This window comes from Heterodontus francisci, chromosome 3 (genome assembly GCF_036365525.1).
Source record: "Heterodontus francisci isolate sHetFra1 chromosome 3, sHetFra1.hap1, whole genome shotgun sequence".
In the NCBI taxonomy this organism is placed as follows: Eukaryota; Metazoa; Chordata; class Chondrichthyes; order Heterodontiformes; family Heterodontidae; genus Heterodontus; species Heterodontus francisci.
In genome coordinates this window covers 174,066,977-174,086,234 of record NC_090373.1, presented here as the reverse complement: position 1 = coordinate 174,086,234, position 19,258 = coordinate 174,066,977, and positions in this window count along the sequence as shown.

Below are 19,258 nucleotides of genomic sequence, written 5' to 3'. Positions count from 1 at the left end.
CTCAGAGACACACAGACCAGATTCTCTCAGAGACACACAGACCAGATTCTCTCAGAGACACACAGATCAGATTCTCTCACAGACACTCAGAGCAGATTCTCTCACAGACACACGGACCATATTCTCTCACAGACACACAGACCACATTCTCTCACAGACACACGGACCAGTTTCTCTCAAAGACAGTCAGACCAGATTCTCTCACAGACACACGGACCAGATTCTCTCACAGACACACAGACCAGATTCTCGCAGAGACACACAGCCCAGATTCTCTCACAGACACACAGACCAGATTCAGTCATAGACACACAAACCAGATTCTCTCAGAGACACACGGACCAGATTCTTGCAGTGACACACGGAACGGATTCTCTCAGAGACACACGGACCAGATTCTCTCACAGACACACAGACCCGATTCACTCAGAGCCACAGAGACAAGATTCTCTCAGAGACACACAGCCCAGATTCTCACACAGGCACACAGACCATATTCAGTCAGAGACACACAGACCAGATTCTCGCAGAGACACACAGCCCAGATTCTCTCAGAAACACAGACCAGTTCCTCTCACTGACACACAGACCAGATTCCCTCACAGACACACAGACCAGATTCTCTCACAGGCACACAGACCATATTCAGTCAGAGACACACAGACCAGATTCTCGCAGAGACACACGGACCAGATTCTCTCAGAGACACACAGACCAGATTCTCTCACAGACACACAGACCAGATTCTCTCAGAGACACACGGACTAGATTCTCTCACAGACACACAGACCAGAGTCGCTCAGAGACACACAGACCAGATTCTCTCAGAGACAGTCAGACCAGATTCTCTCACAGACAATCGGAGCAGATTCTCTCACAGACCCACGGACCAGATTGTCTCAAAGACACACGGTACAGATTCTCTCAAAGACACACAGACCAGATTCTCTCAGAGACACACAGACCAGATTCTCTCACAGACACACGGACCAGATTCTCTCACAGACACACAGACCAGATTCTCGCAGAGACACACAGCCCAGAATCTCTCACAGACAGACAGACCAGATTATCTCAGAGACACACGGACCAGATTCTTGCAGTGACACACGGAACAGATTCTCTCAGAGACACACGTACCAGATTCTCTCACAGACACACAGACCAGAGTCGCTCAGAGACACACAGACCAGATTCTCTCACAGACACACGGACCAGATTCTCTCACAGACACACAGACCAGATTCTCTCACAGACACACGGACCAGTTTCTCTCACAGACAGTCAGAGCAGATTCTCTCACAGACACACGGACCAGATTCTCTCACAGACACACAGACCAGATTCTCGCAGAGACACACAGCCCAGATTCTCTCACAGACACACAGACCAGATTCAGTCATAGACACACAAACCAGATTCTCTCAGAGACACACGGACCAGATTCTTGCAGTGACACACGGAACGGATTCTCTCAGAGACACACGGACCAGATTCTCTCACAGACACACAGACCCGATTCACTCAGAGCCACAGAGACAAGATTCTCTCAGAGACACACAGCCCAGATTCTCACACAGGCACACAGACCATATTCAGTCAGAGACACACAGACCAGATTCTCGCAGAGACACACAGCCCAGATTCTCTCAGAAACACAGACCAGTTCCTCTCACTGACACACAGACCAGATTCCCTCACAGACACACAGACCAGATTCTCTCACAGGCACACAGACCATATTCAGTCAGAGACACACAGACCAGATTCTCGCAGAGACACACGGACCAGATTCTCTCAGAGACACACAGACCAGATTCTCTCACAGACACACAGACCAGATTCTCTCAGAGACACACGGACTAGATTCTCTCACAGACACACAGACCAGAGTCGCTCAGAGACACACAGACCAGATTCTCTCAGAGACAGTCAGACCAGATTCTCTCACAGACAATCGGAGCAGATTCTCTCACAGACCCACGGACCAGATTGTCTCAAAGACACACGGTACAGATTCTCTCAAAGACACACAGACCAGATTCTCTCAGAGACACACAGACCAGATTCTCTCACAGACACACGGACCAGTTTCACTCACAGACAGTCAGACCAGATTCTCTCACAGACACACGGACCAGATTCTCTCACAGACACACAGACCAGATTCTCGCAGAGACACACAGCCCAGAATCTCTCACAGACAGACAGACCAGATTATCTCAGAGACACACGGACCAGATTCTTGCAGTGACACACGGAACAGATTCTCTCAGAGACACACGTACCAGATTCTCTCACAGACACACAGACCAGAGTCGCTCAGAGACACACAGACCAGATTCTCTCACAGACACACGGACCAGATTCTCTCACAGACACACAGACCAGATTCTCTCACAGACACACGGACCAGTTTCTCTCACAGACAGTCAGAGCAGATTCTCTCACAGACACACGGACCAGATTCTCTCACAGACACACAGACCAGATTCTCGCAGAGACACACAGCCCAGAATCTCTCACAGACACACAGACCAGATTCAGTCATAGACACACAGACCAGATTCTCTCAGAGACATACGGACCAGATTCTTGCAGTGACACACGGAACGGATTCTCTCAGAGACACACGGACCAGATCCTCTCACAGACACACAGACCAGATTCGCTCAGAGCCACAGAGACAAGATTCTCTCAGAGACACACAGCCCAGATTCTCTCACAGACGCGCAAACCATATTCTCTCACAGACACACAGTCCAGAAACTCTCACAGACCCACAGCCATGAATCTCTCACAGACACACAGACCAGATTCTCTCAGAGCCACACAGCCCAGAATCACTCAAGGACACACAGCCCAGAATCTCTCACGGACACACAGACCAGAATCTCTCACAGACACACAGCCCAGAAGCTCTCACAGCCACACAGTCCAGATTCTCTCAGAGACACACAGCCCAAAATCTCTCACAGACACTCAGTCCAGATTCTCTCAGAGACACAGACCAGATTCTCTCATTGACACACAGACCAGATTCTCTCACAGACACAGACCAGATTCTCTCACAGACACACAGACCAGATTCTCTCAGAGACACACAGACCAGATTCTTTCAGAAACACATACCAGATTCTCTCAGAGTCACACGGACCAGATTCTCTCAGAGACACACGGACCAGATTCTCTCACAGACACACGGACCAGATTCTCTCACAGTCACACAGACCAGAGTCGCTCAGAGACGCACAGACCAGATTCTCTCACAGACACTCAGAGCAGATTCTCTCACAGACCCACGGACCAGATTCTCTCAGAGACACACAGACCAGATTCTCTCACAGACAGACGGACCAGTTTCTCTCACAGACAGTCAGACCAGATTCTCTCACAGACACACAGACCAGATTCTCTCAGAGACACACAGACCAGATTCTCTCACAGACAGACGGACCAGTTTCTCTCACAGACAGTCAGACCAGATTCTCTCACAGACACATGGACCAGATTCTCTCACAGACACACAGACCAGATTCTCTCACAGACACACAGCCCAGATTCTCTCACAGACACACAGACCAGATTCAGTCAGCGACACACAGACCATATTCTCTCAGAGACACACAGACCAGATTCTCTCAGAGACACACAGACCAGATTATCTCATAGACACACAGACCAGATTCTCTCAGAGACACACAGACCAGATTCTCTCACAGATACTCAGAGCAGATTCTCTCACAGACACACGGACCAGATTCTCTCACAGACACACAGACCAGATTCTCTCAGAGACACACGTACCAGATTCTCTCACAGACACACAGACCAGAGTCGCTCAGAGACACACAGACCAGATTCTCTCACAGACACACGGACCAGATTCTCTCACAGACACACAGACCAGATTCTCTCACAGACACACGGACCAGTTTCTCTCACAGACAGTCAGAGCAGATTCTCTCACAGACACACGGACCAGATTCTCTCACAGACACACAGACCAGATTCTCGCAGAGACACACAGCCCAGAATCTCTCACAGACACACAGACCAGATTCAGTCATAGACACACAGACCAGATTCTCTCAGAGACATACGGACCAGATTCTTGCAGTGACACACGGAACGGATTCTCTCAGAGACACACGGACCAGATCCTCTCACAGACACACAGACCAGATTCGCTCAGAGCCACAGAGACAAGATTCTCTCAGAGACACACAGCCCAGATTCTCTCACAGACGCGCAAACCATATTCTCTCACAGACACACAGTCCAGAAACTCTCACAGACCCACAGCCATGAATCTCTCACAGACACACAGACCAGATTCTCTCAGAGCCACACAGCCCAGAATCACTCAAGGACACACAGCCCAGAATCTCTCACGGACACACAGACCAGAATCTCTCACAGACACACAGCCCAGAAGCTCTCACAGCCACACAGTCCAGATTCTCTCAGAGACACACAGCCCAAAATCTCTCACAGACACTCAGTCCAGATTCTCTCAGAGACACAGACCAGATTCTCTCATTGACACACAGACCAGATTCTCTCACAGACACAGACCAGATTCTCTCACAGACACACAGACCAGATTCTCTCAGAGACACACAGACCAGATTCTTTCAGAAACACATACCAGATTCTCTCAGAGTCACACGGACCAGATTCTCTCAGAGACACACGGACCAGATTCTCTCACAGACACACGGACCAGATTCTCTCACAGTCACACAGACCAGAGTCGCTCAGAGACGCACAGACCAGATTCTCTCACAGACACTCAGAGCAGATTCTCTCACAGACCCACGGACCAGATTCTCTCAGAGACACACAGACCAGATTCTCTCACAGACAGACGGACCAGTTTCTCTCACAGACAGTCAGACCAGATTCTCTCACAGACACACAGACCAGATTCTCTCACAGACACACAGACCAGATTCTCTCAGAGACACACAGACCAGATTCTCTCACAGACAGACGGACCAGTTTCTCTCACAGACAGTCAGACCAGATTCTCTCACAGACACATGGACCAGATTCTCTCACAGACACACAGACCAGATTCTCTCACAGACACACAGCCCAGATTCTCTCACAGACACACAGACCAGATTCAGTCAGCGACACACAGACCATATTCTCTCAGAGACACACAGACCAGATTCTCTCAGAGACACACAGACCAGATTATCTCATAGACACACAGACCAGATTCTCTCAGAGACACACAGACCAGATTCTCTCACAGATACTCAGAGCAGATTCTCTCACAGACACACGGACCAGATTCTCTCACAGACACACAGACCAGATTCTCTCACAGACACACGGACCAGTTTCTCTCACAGACACTCAGACCAGATTCTCTCAAAGACATACGGACGAGATTCTCTCACAGACACACAGGCCAGATTCTCTCAGAGAAACACAGACGAGATTCTCTCAAAGACACACGGACCAGATTCTCTCAGAGACACACAGGCCAGATTCTTTCAGAGAAACACAGACCAGATTCTCTCAAAGACACATGGATCAGATTCTCTCAGAGACACACAGACCAGATTCTCTCAGAAACACAGACCAGATTCTCTCAGAGACACACATACTAGATTCTCTCAGAGACACACGGACCAGATTCTCTCACAGACACACAGACCTGATTCTCTCAGAGACACGCGGACCAGATTCTCTCACAGACACACAGACCAGTGTCGCTCAGAGACACACAGACCAGATTCTCTCAGAGGCCCACAGACCAGATTCTCTCAGAGACACACGGACCAGTTTCTCTCACAGACAGTCAGAGCAGATTCTCTCAGAGACACACGGACCAGATTCTCTCACAGACACACAGACCAGATTCTCGCAGAGACACACAGCCCAGATTCTCTCACAGACACATGGACCAGATTCTTGCAGTGACACACGGAACAGATTCTCTCAGAGACACACGGAACAGATTCTCTCACAGACACACAGACCAGAGTCGCTCAGAGACACACAGACCAGATTCTCTCAGAGACACACAGACCAGATTCTCTCAGAGACACACAGATCAGATTCTCTCACAGACACTCAGAGCAGATTCTCTCACAGACACGGACCAGATTCTCTCACAGACACACAGACCAGATTCTCTCACAGACACACGGACCAGTTTCTCTCAATGACAGTCAGACCAGAGTCTCTCACAGACACACAGACCAGATTCTCGCAGAGACACACAGCCCAGATTCTCTCACAGACACACAGACCAGATTCAGTCATAGACACACGGACCAGATTCTTGCAGTGACACACGGAACGGATTCTCTCAGAGACACACGGACCAGATCCTCTCACAGACACACGGAACAGATTCTCTCAGAGACACACGGAACAGATTCTCTCAGAGACACACAGCCCAGATTCTCTCACAGACGTGCAAACCAGATTCTCTCACAGACACACAGTCCAGAAACTCTCACAGACCCACAGCCCTGAATCTCTCACAGAGACACAGCGCAGAATCTCGCACAAACACACAGACCAGATTCTCTCAGAGCCACACAGCCCAGAATCTCTCAAGGACACACAGCCCAGAATCTCTCACGGACACACAGACCAGAAGCTCTCACAGACACACAGCCCAGAAGCTCTCACAGCCACACAGTCCAGATTCTCTCAGAGACACACAGTCCAGATTCTCTCAGAGACACACTGATCAGATTCTCCCAGAGACGCACAGCCCAAAATCTCTCACAGACACTCAGTCCAGATTCTCTCAGAGACACAGACCAGATTCTCTCACAGAGACACAGACCAGATTCTCTCACAGACACTGAACAGATTCTCTCACAGACACACAGACCAGATTCTGTCAGAGACACACAGACCAGATTCTTTCAGAAACACATACCAGATTCTCTCAGAGTCACACGGACCAGATTCTCTCAGAGACACGCGGACCAGATTCTCTCACAGACACACGGACCAGATTCTCTCACAGTCACACAGACCAGAGTCGCTCAGAGACACACAGACCAGATTCTCTCAGAGACACACAGACCAGATTCTCTCACAGACACTCAGAGCAGATTCTCTCACAGACCCACGGACCAGATTCTGTCAAAGACACACAGACCAGATTCTCTCAGAGACACACAGACCATATTCTCTCACAGACAGACGGAACAGTTTCTCTCACAGACAGTCAGACCAGATTCTCTCACAGACACAGGGACCAGATTCTCTCATAGACACACAGACCAGATTCTCGCAAAGACACACAGCCCAGATTCTCTCACAGACACACAGACCAGATTCAGTCAGAGACACGCAGACCATATTCTCTCAGAGACACACGGATCAGATTCTTGCAGTGACACACGGAACAGATTCTCTCACAGACACACAGACCAGATTCTTTCAGAAACACATACCAGTTTCTCTCAGAGTCACATGGACCAGATTCTCTCAGAGACACACGGACCAGATTCTCTCACAGACACACGGACCAGATTCTCTCAGAGACACACAGACCAGATTCTCTCAGAGACACACAGACCAGATTCTCTCACAGACCCACCGACCAGATTCTCTCAAAGACACACAGACCAGATTCTCGCAGACACACAGACCAGATTCTCTCACAGACACACGGACCAGTTTCTCTCACAGACAGTCAGAGCAGATTCTCTCACAGACACACAGACCAGAGTCGCTCAGAGACACACAGACCAGATTCTCTCAGAGGCCCACAGACCAGATTCTCTCAGAGACACACAGATCAGATTCTCTCACAGACACACAGATCAGATTCTCTCACAGACACACAGACCAGATTCTCTCACAGACACACAGACCAGATTCTCTCACAGACACACGGACCAGTTTCTCTCACAGACAGTCAGACCAGATTCTCTCACAGACACACGGACCAGATTCTCTCACAGACACACAGACCAGATTCTCGCAGAGACACACAGCCCAGATTCTCTCACAGACACACGGACCAGATTCTTGCAGTGACACACGGAACAGATTCTCTCAGAGACACACGGACCAGATTCTCTCACAGACACACAGACCAGAGTCGCTCAGAGACACACAGACCAGATTCTCTCAGAGACACACAGACCAGATTCTCTCAGAGACACACAGATCAGATTCTCTCACAGACACTCAGAGCAGATTCTCTCACAGACACACTGACCAGATTCTCTCACAGACACACAGACCAGATTCTCTCACAGACACACGGACCAGTTTCTCTCACAGACAGTCAGACCAGATTCTCTCACAGACACACAGACCAGATTCTCGCAGAATCACAGAGCCCAGATTCTCTCACAGATGCGCAAACCAGATTCTCTCACAGACACGCAGTCCAGAAACTCTCACAGACCCACAGCCCTGAATCTCTCACAGAGACACAGACCAGAATCTCTCACAAACACACAGACCAGATTCTCTCAGAGCCACACAGCCCAGAATCTCTCAAGGACACACAGCCCAGAATCTCTCACGGACACACAGACCAGAATCTCTCACAGACACAGAGCCCAGAAGCTCTCCCAGCCACACAGTCCAGATTCTCTCAGAGACACACAGTCCAGATTCTCTCAGAGACACACAGACTAGATTCTCTCAGAGACGCACAGCCCAAAATCTCTCACAAACACTCAGTCCAGATTCTCTCAGAGACACAGAAAAGATTCTCTCACAGACACACGGACCAGATTCTCTCACAGACTCAGACCAGATTCTCTCACAGACACACAGACCAGATTCTCTCAGAGTCACACGGACCAGATTCTCTCAGAGACACACGGACCAGATTCTCTCACAGCCACACAGACCAGATTCTCTCAGACATTCAGAGCAGATGCTCTCACAGACACACGGACCAGTTTCTCTCACAGACAGTCAGACCAGATTCTCTCACAGACACAGGGACCAGATTCTCTCATAGACACACAGACCAGATTCTCGCAGAGACACACAGCCCAGATTCTCTCACAGACACACAGACCAGATTCAGTCAGAGACACGCAGACCATATTCTCTCAGAGACACACGGATCAGATTCTTGCAGTGACACACGGAACAGATTCTCTCAGAGACACACAGACCAGATTCTTTCAGAGACACAGAGACCAGAATCTCTCAAAGACACACAGAACAGATTCTCACACAGGCACACAGACCATATTCAGTCAGAGACACACAGACCAGATTCTCGCAGAGACACACAGCCCTGATTCTCTCAGAAACACAGACCAGTTCCTCTCACAGACACACAGAACAGATTCTCTCACAGACACACAGACCAGATTCTCTAACAGGCACACAGACCATATTCAGTCAGAGACACACAGACCAGATTCTCGCAGAGACACACGGACCAGATTCTCTCACAGACACGCAGACCAGATTCTCTCAGTGACACACGGACCAGATTCTTGCAGTGACACACGGAACAGATTCTCTCAGAGACACACGGACCAGATTCTCTCACATACACACAGACCAGATTCTCTCAGAGCCACAGAGACAAGATTCTCTCAGAGACACACAGCCCAGATTCTCTCACAGACGCACAAACCAGATTTTCTCACAGACACACAGTCCAGAAACTCTCACAGACACACAGCCCAGAATCTCTCACAAACACACAGACCAGATTCTCTCAGAGCCACACAGCCCAGAATCTCTCACGGACACACAGCCCAGAATCTCTCACAGACAAACAGCCCAGAAGCTCTCACAGCCACACAGTCCAGATTCTCTCAAAGACACACAGCCCAGAATCTCTCACGGACACACAGACCAGAATCTGTCACAGACAAACAGCCCAGAAGCTCTCACAGCCACACAGTCCAGATTCTCTCAGAGACACAGACCAGATTCTCTCAGAGACACACAGCCCAAAATCTCTCACAGACACTCAGTCCAGATTCTCTCAGAGACACAGACCAGATTCTCTCACAGACACACAGACCAGATTCTCTCACAGAGACACAGACCAGATTCTCTCACAGACACTGAACAGATTCTCTCACAGACACACAGACCAGATTCTGTCAGAGACACACAGACCAGATTCTTTCAGAAACACATACCAGATTCTCTCAGAGTCACACGGACCAGATTCTCTCAGAGACACGCGGACCAGATTCTCTCACAGACACACGGACCAGATTCTCTCACAGTCACACAGACCAGAGTCGCTCAGAGACACACAGACCAGATTCTCTCAGAGACACACAGACCAGATTCTCTCACAGACACTCAGAGCAGATTCTCTCACAGACCCACGGACCAGATTCTGTCAAAGACACACAGACCAGATTCTCTCAGAGACACACAGACCAGATTCTCTCACAGACAGACGGAACAGTTTCTCTCACAGACAGTCAGACCAGATTCTCTCACAGACACAGGGACCAGATTCTCTCATAGACACACAGACCAGATTCTCGCAAAGACACACAGCCCAGATTCTCTCACAGACACACAGACCAGATTCAGTCAGAGACACGCAGACCATATTCTCTCAGAGACACACGGATCAGATTCTTGCAGTGACACACGGAACAGATTCTCTCACAGACACACAGACCAGATTCTTTCAGAAACACATACCAGTTTCTCTCAGAGTCACATGGACCAGATTCTCTCAGAGACACACGGACCAGATTCTCTCACAGACACACGGACCAGATTCTCTCAGAGACACACAGACCAGATTCTCTCAGAGACACACAGACCAGATTCTCTCACAGACCCACCGACCAGATTCTCTCAAAGACACACAGACCAGATTCTCGCAGACACACAGACCAGATTCTCTCACAGACACACGGACCAGTTTCTCTCACAGACAGTCAGAGCAGATTCTCTCACAGACACACAGACCAGAGTCGCTCAGAGACACACAGACCAGATTCTCTCAGAGGCCCACAGACCAGATTCTCTCAGAGACACACAGATCAGATTCTCTCACAGACACACAGATCAGATTCTCTCACAGACACACAGACCAGATTCTCTCACAGACACACAGACCAGATTCTCTCACAGACACACGGACCAGTTTCTCTCACAGACAGTCAGACCAGATTCTCTCACAGACACACGGACCAGATTCTCTCACAGACACACAGACCAGATTCTCGCAGAGACACACAGCCCAGATTCTCTCACAGACACACGGACCAGATTCTTGCAGTGACACACGGAACAGATTCTCTCAGAGACACACGGACCAGATTCTCTCACAGACACACAGACCAGAGTCGCTCAGAGACACACAGACCAGATTCTCTCAGAGACACACAGACCAGATTCTCTCAGAGACACACAGATCAGATTCTCTCACAGACACTCAGAGCAGATTCTCTCACAGACACACTGACCAGATTCTCTCACAGACACACAGACCAGATTCTCTCACAGACACACGGACCAGTTTCTCTCACAGACAGTCAGACCAGATTCTCTCACAGACACACAGACCAGATTCTCGCAGAATCACAGAGCCCAGATTCTCTCACAGATGCGCAAACCAGATTCTCTCACAGACACGCAGTCCAGAAACTCTCACAGACCCACAGCCCTGAATCTCTCACAGAGACACAGACCAGAATCTCTCACAAACACACAGACCAGATTCTCTCAGAGCCACACAGCCCAGAATCTCTCAAGGACACACAGCCCAGAATCTCTCACGGACACACAGACCAGAATCTCTCACAGACACAGAGCCCAGAAGCTCTCCCAGCCACACAGTCCAGATTCTCTCAGAGACACACAGTCCAGATTCTCTCAGAGACACACAGACTAGATTCTCTCAGAGACGCACAGCCCAAAATCTCTCACAAACACTCAGTCCAGATTCTCTCAGAGACACAGAAAAGATTCTCTCACAGACACACGGACCAGATTCTCTCACAGACTCAGACCAGATTCTCTCACAGACACACAGACCAGATTCTCTCAGAGTCACACGGACCAGATTCTCTCAGAGACACACGGACCAGATTCTCTCACAGCCACACAGACCAGATTCTCTCACAGACATTCAGAGCAGATGCTCTCACAGACACACGGACCAGTTTCTCTCACAGACAGTCAGACCAGATTCTCTCACAGACACAGGGACCAGATTCTCTCATAGACACACAGACCAGATTCTCGCAGAGACACACAGCCCAGATTCTCTCACAGACACACAGACCAGATTCAGTCAGAGACACGCAGACCATATTCTCTCAGAGACACACGGATCAGATTCTTGCAGTGACACACGGAACAGATTCTCTCAGAGACACACAGACCAGATTCTTTCAGAGACACAGAGACCAGAATCTCTCAAAGACACACAGAACAGATTCTCACACAGGCACACAGACCATATTCAGTCAGAGACACACAGACCAGATTCTCGCAGAGACACACAGCCCTGATTCTCTCAGAAACACAGACCAGTTCCTCTCACAGACACACAGAACAGATTCTCTCACAGACACACAGACCAGATTCTCTAACAGGCACACAGACCATATTCAGTCAGAGACACACAGACCAGATTCTCGCAGAGACACACGGACCAGATTCTCTCACAGACACGCAGACCAGATTCTCTCAGTGACACACGGACCAGATTCTTGCAGTGACACACGGAACAGATTCTCTCAGAGACACACGGACCAGATTCTCTCACATACACACAGACCAGATTCTCTCAGAGCCACAGAGACAAGATTCTCTCAGAGACACACAGCCCAGATTCTCTCACAGACGCACAAACCAGATTTTCTCACAGACACACAGTCCAGAAACTCTCACAGACACACAGCCCAGAATCTCTCACAAACACACAGACCAGATTCTCTCAGAGCCACACAGCCCAGAATCTCTCACGGACACACAGCCCAGAATCTCTCACAGACAAACAGCCCAGAAGCTCTCACAGCCACACAGTCCAGATTCTCTCAAAGACACACAGCCCAGAATCTCTCACGGACACACAGACCAGAATCTGTCACAGACAAACAGCCCAGAAGCTCTCACAGCCACACAGTCCAGATTCTCTCAGAGACACAGACCAGATTCTCTCAGAGACACACAGCCCAAAATCTCTCACAGACACTCAGTCCAGATTCTCTCAGAGACACAGACCAGATTCTCTCACAGACACACGGAACAGATTCTCTCAGAGACACACGGACCAGATTCTCTCACAGACACACAGACCAGAGTCGCTCAGAGACACACAGACCAGATTCTCTCAGAGACACACAGACCAGATTCTCTCAGAGACACACAGATAAGATTCTCTCACAGACACTCAGAGCAGATTCTCTCACAGACACACGGACCAGATTCTCTCACAGACACACAGACCAGATTCTCTCACAGACACACGGACCAGTTTCTCTCACAGACAGTCAGACCAGATTCTCTCACAAACACACGGACCAGATTCTCTCACAGACAGTCAGACCAGATTCTCTCACAGACACACAGACCAGATTCTCGCAGAGACACACAGCCCAGATTCTCTCACAGACACACAGACCAGATTCAGTCATAGACACACAGACCAGATTCTCTCAGAGACACACGGACCAGATTCTTGCAGTGACACACGGAACAGATTCTCTCAGAGACACACGGACCAGATTCTCTCACGGACACACAGACCAGAATCTCTCACAGACACACAGCCCAGAAGCTCTCACAGCCACACAGTCCAGATTCTCTCAGAGACACACAGTCCAGATTCTCTCAGAGACACACAGACCAGATTCTCTCACAGACACTCAGTCCAGATTCTCTCAGAGACACAGACCAGATTCTCTCACAGACACACAGACCAGATTCTTTCAGAAACACATACCAGATTCTCTCAGAGTCACATGGACCAGATTCTCTCAGAGACACATGGACCAGATTCTCTCACAGACACACGGACCAGATTCTCTCAGAGACACACAGACCAGATTCTCTCAGGGACACACAGACCAGATTCTCTCACAGACCCACCGACCAGATTCTCTCAAAGACACACAGACCAGATTCTCGCAGACACACAGACCAGATTCTCTCACAGACACACGGACCAGTTTCTCTCACAGACAGTCAGACCAGATTCTCTCACAGACACACAGACCAGAGTCGCTCAGAGACACACAGACCAGATTCTCTCAGAGGCCCACAGACCAGATTCTCTCAGAGACACACAGATCAGATTCTCTCACAGACACACAGATCAGATTCTCTCACAGACACACGGACCAGATTCTCTCACAGACACACAGACCAGATTCTCTCACAGACACACGGACCAGTTTCTCTCACAGACAGTCAGACCAGATTCTCTCACAGACACACGGACCAGATTCTCTCACAGACACACAGACCAGATTCTCGCAGAGACACACAGCCCAGATTCTCTCACAGACACACGGACCAGATTCTTGCAGTGACACACGGAACAGATTCTCTCAGAGACACACGGACCAGATTCTCTCACAGACACACAGACCAGAGTCGCTCAGAGACACACAGACCAGATTCTCTCAGAGACACACAGACCAGATTCTCTCAGAGACACACAGATCAGATTCTCTCACAGACACTCAGACCAGATTCTCTCACAGACACACTGACCAGATTCTCTCACAGACACACAGACCAGATTCTCTCACAGACACACGGACCAGTTTCTCTCACAGACAGTCAGACCAGATTCTCTCACAGACTCACAGACCAGATTCTCGCAGAATCACAGAGTCCAGAATCTCTCACAAACACACAGACCAGATTCTCTCAGAGCCACACAGCCCAGAATCTCTCAAGGACACACAGCCCAGAATCTCTCACGGACACACAGACCAGAATCTCTCACAGACACAGAGCCCAGAAGCTCTCCCAGCCACACAGTCCAGATTCTCTCAGAGACACACAGTCCAGATTCTCTCAGAGACACACAGACTAGATTCTCTCAGAGACGCACAGCCCAAAATCTCTCACAAACACTCAGTCCAGATTCTCTCAGAGACACAGACCAGATTCTCTCACAGACACACGGACCAGATTCTCTCACAGACTCAGACCAGATTCTCTCACAGACACACAGACCAGATTCACTCAGAGTCACACGGACCAGATTCTCTCAGAGACACACGGACCAGATTCTCTCACAGCCACACAGACCAGATTCTCTCACAGACACTCAGAGCAGATTCTCTCACAGACCCACGGACCAGTTTCTCTCACAGACAGTCAGACCAGATTCTCTCAGAGACACACGGACCAGATTCTCTCACAGACACACAGACCAGATTCTCTCACAGACACTCAGAGCAGATTCTCTCACAGACCCACTGACCAGATTCTCTCAAAGACACACAGACCAGATTCTCGCAGAGACACACAGACCAGATTCTCTCACAGACACACGGACCAGTTTCTCTCACAGACAGTCAGACCAGATTCTCTCACAGACACACGGACCAGATTCGCTCACAGACACACAGACCAGATTCTCGCAGAGACACACAGCCCAGATTCTCTCACAGACACACAGACCAGATTCAGTCAGAGACACGCAGACCATATTCTCTCAGAGACACACGGACCAGATTCTTGCAGTGACACACGGAACAGATTCTCTCAGAGACACACGGACCAGATTCTCTCACAGACACACAGACCAGATTCTCTCAGAGCCACAGAGACAAGATTCTCTCAGAGACCCACAGCCCAGATTCTCTCACAGACGCACAAACCAGATTCTCTCACAGACACACAGTCCAGAAACTCTCACAGAAACACAGCCCTGAATCTCTCACAGACACACAGCCCAGAATCTCTCACAAACACACAGACCAGATTCTCTCAGACCCACACAGCCCAGAATCTCTCACGGACACACAGCCCAGAATCTCTCACGGACACACAGACCAGAATCTCTCACAGACAAACAGCCCAGAAGCTCTCACAGCCTCACAGTCCAGATTCTCTCAGAGAAACACAGACCAGATTCTCTCAGAGACGCACAGCCCAAAATCTCTCACAGACACTCTGTCCAGATTCTCTCAGAGACACAGACCAGATTCTCTCACAGACACACGGACCAGATTCTCTCAGAGACACACAGACTAGATCGTCTAACAGACACACAGACCAGATTCTCTCAAAGACACACGGACTAGATCCTCTAACAGACACACAGACCAGATTCTCTCACAGACACACAGACCAGATTCTTGCAGTGACACACGGAACAGATTCTCTCAGAGACACACGGACCAGATTCTCTCACAGACACACAGACCAGATCCTCTCAAAGACACACAGCCCAGATCCTCTCACAGACACACAGCCCAGATCCTCTAACAGACACACAGACCAGATTCTCTCACAGACACACGGACCAGATTCTCTCACAGACACACAGACCATAGTCGCTAAGAGACACACAGACCTGATTCTCTCAGAGACACACAGATCAGATTCTCTCATAGACACTCAGAACAGATTCTCTCACAGACACACAGAACAGATTCTCTCACAGACACACAGACCAGATTCTCTCAGAGACACACGGGCCAGATTCTCTCACAGACACAAAGACCAGATTCTCTCACAGACACACGGACCAGTTTCTCTCACAGAGAGTCAGACCAGATTCTCTCACAGACACACGGACCAGATTCTCTCGCAGACACACAGACCAGATTCTCTCACAGACACACGGACCAGTTTCTCTCACAGACACACTGACCAGATTCTCTCACAGACACACAGACCAGATTCTCTCACAGACACACGGACCAGATTCCCTCACAGACACACAGACCAGATTCTCGCAGAGACACACAGACCAGATTCTCTCACAGACACACAGACCAGATTCTCGCAGAGACACAGAGACAAGATTCTCTCAGAGACACACAGCCCAGATTCTCTCACAGACACACAGTCCAGAAACTCTCACAAACACACAGACCAGATTCTCTCAGAGCCACACAGCCCAGAATCTCTCACAAACACACAGACCAGATTCTCTCAGAGCCACACAGCCCAGAATCTCTCACAATCACACAGACCAGATTCTCTCAGAGCCACACAGCCCAGAATCTCTCACAAACACACAGACCAGATTCTCTCAGAGCCACACAGCCCAGAATCTCTCACAAACACACAGACCAGATTCTCTCAGAGCCACACAGCCCAGAATCTCTCACGGACACACAGCCCAGAATCTCTCACGGACACACAGACCAGAATCTCTCACAAACACACAGACCAGATTCTCTCACGGACACACAGCCCAGAATCTCTCACGGACACACAGACCAGAATCTCTCACGGACACACATGCCAGAATCTCTCACAGACACAGACCAGATTCTCTCACAGGCACACAGACCATATTCAGTCAGAGACACACAGAACAGATTATCGCAGAGACTCTCGGACCAGATTCTCTCAAAGACACATGCCAGAATCTCTCACAGACACAGACCAGATTCTCTCACAGACACACAGCCCAGATTCTTGCAGTGACACACGGAACGGATTCTCACAGAGACACACGGACCAGATTCTCTCACAGACACACAGACCAGAGTCGCTCAGAGACACACAGTCCAGATTCTCTCAGAGACACACAGACCAGATTCACTCACAGACACAGACCAGATTCTCTCACAGACATACAGACCAGATTCTCTCAGAGACACACGGACCAGATTCTCTCACAGACACACGGACCAGATTCTCTCAGAGACGCACAGCCCAAAATCTCTCACAGACACTCAGTCCAGATTCTCTCAGAGCCACACAGCCCAGAATCTCTCACGGACACACAGCACAGAATCTCTCACGGAGACACAGACCAGAATCTCTCACAAACACACAGACCAGATTCTCTCACAAACACACAGACCAGATTCTCTCACGGACACACGGCCCAGAATCTCTCACGGACACACAGACCAGAATCTCTCACGGACACACATGCCAGAATCTCTCACAGACACAGACCAGATTCTCTCGGAGACACACAGACCAGATTCTCTCAGAGACACACAGACCAGATTCTCTCAGAGGCCCACAGACCAGATTCTCTCAGAGACACACGGACCAGATTCTCTCACAGACACACAGACCAGATCCTCTCAAAGACACACAGCCCAGATCCTCTCACAGACACACAGCCCAGATCCTCTAACAGACACACAGACCAGATTCTCTCACAGACACACGGACCAGATTCTCTCACAGACACACAGACCATAGTCGCTAAGAGACACACAGACCTGATTCTCTCAGAGACACACAGATCAGATTCTCTCATAGACACTCAGAACAGATTCTCTCACAGACACACAGAACAGATTCTCTCACAGACACACAGACCAGATTCTCTCAGAGACACACGGGCCAGATTCTCTCACAGACACAAAGACCAGATTCTCTCACAGACACACAGACCAGATTCTCTCAGAGACACACGGGCCAGATTCTCTCACAGACACAAAGACCAGAATCTCTCACGGACACACAGACCAGAATCTCTCACGGACACACATGCCAGAATCTCTCACAGACACAGACCAGATTCTCTCGGAGACACACAGACCAGATTCTCTCAGAGACACACAGACCAGATTCTCTCAGAGTCCCACAGACCAGATTCTCTCAGAGACACACAGATCAGATTCTCTCACAGACACACAGATCAGATTCTCTCACAGACACACGGACCAGATTCTCTCACAGACACACAGACCAGATTCTCTCACAGACACACGGACCAGTTTCTCTCACAGACAGTCAGACCAGATTCTCTCACAGACACACGGACCAGATTCTCTCACAGACACACAGACCAGATTCTCGCAGAGACACACAGCCCAGATTCTCTCACAGACACACGGACCAGATTCTTGCAGTGACACACGGAACAGATTCTCTCAGAGACACACGGACCAGATTCTCTCAGAGACACACAGACCAGATTCTCTCAGAGACACACAGATCAGATTCTCTCAGAGACACACAGATCAGATTCTCTCACAGACACTCAGACCAGATTCTCTCACAGACACACTGACCAGATTCTCTCACAGACACACAGACCAGATTCTCTCACAGACACACGGACCAGTTTCTCTCACAGACAGTCAGACCAGATTCTCTCAGAGACTCACAGACCAGATTCTCGCAGAATCACAGAGTC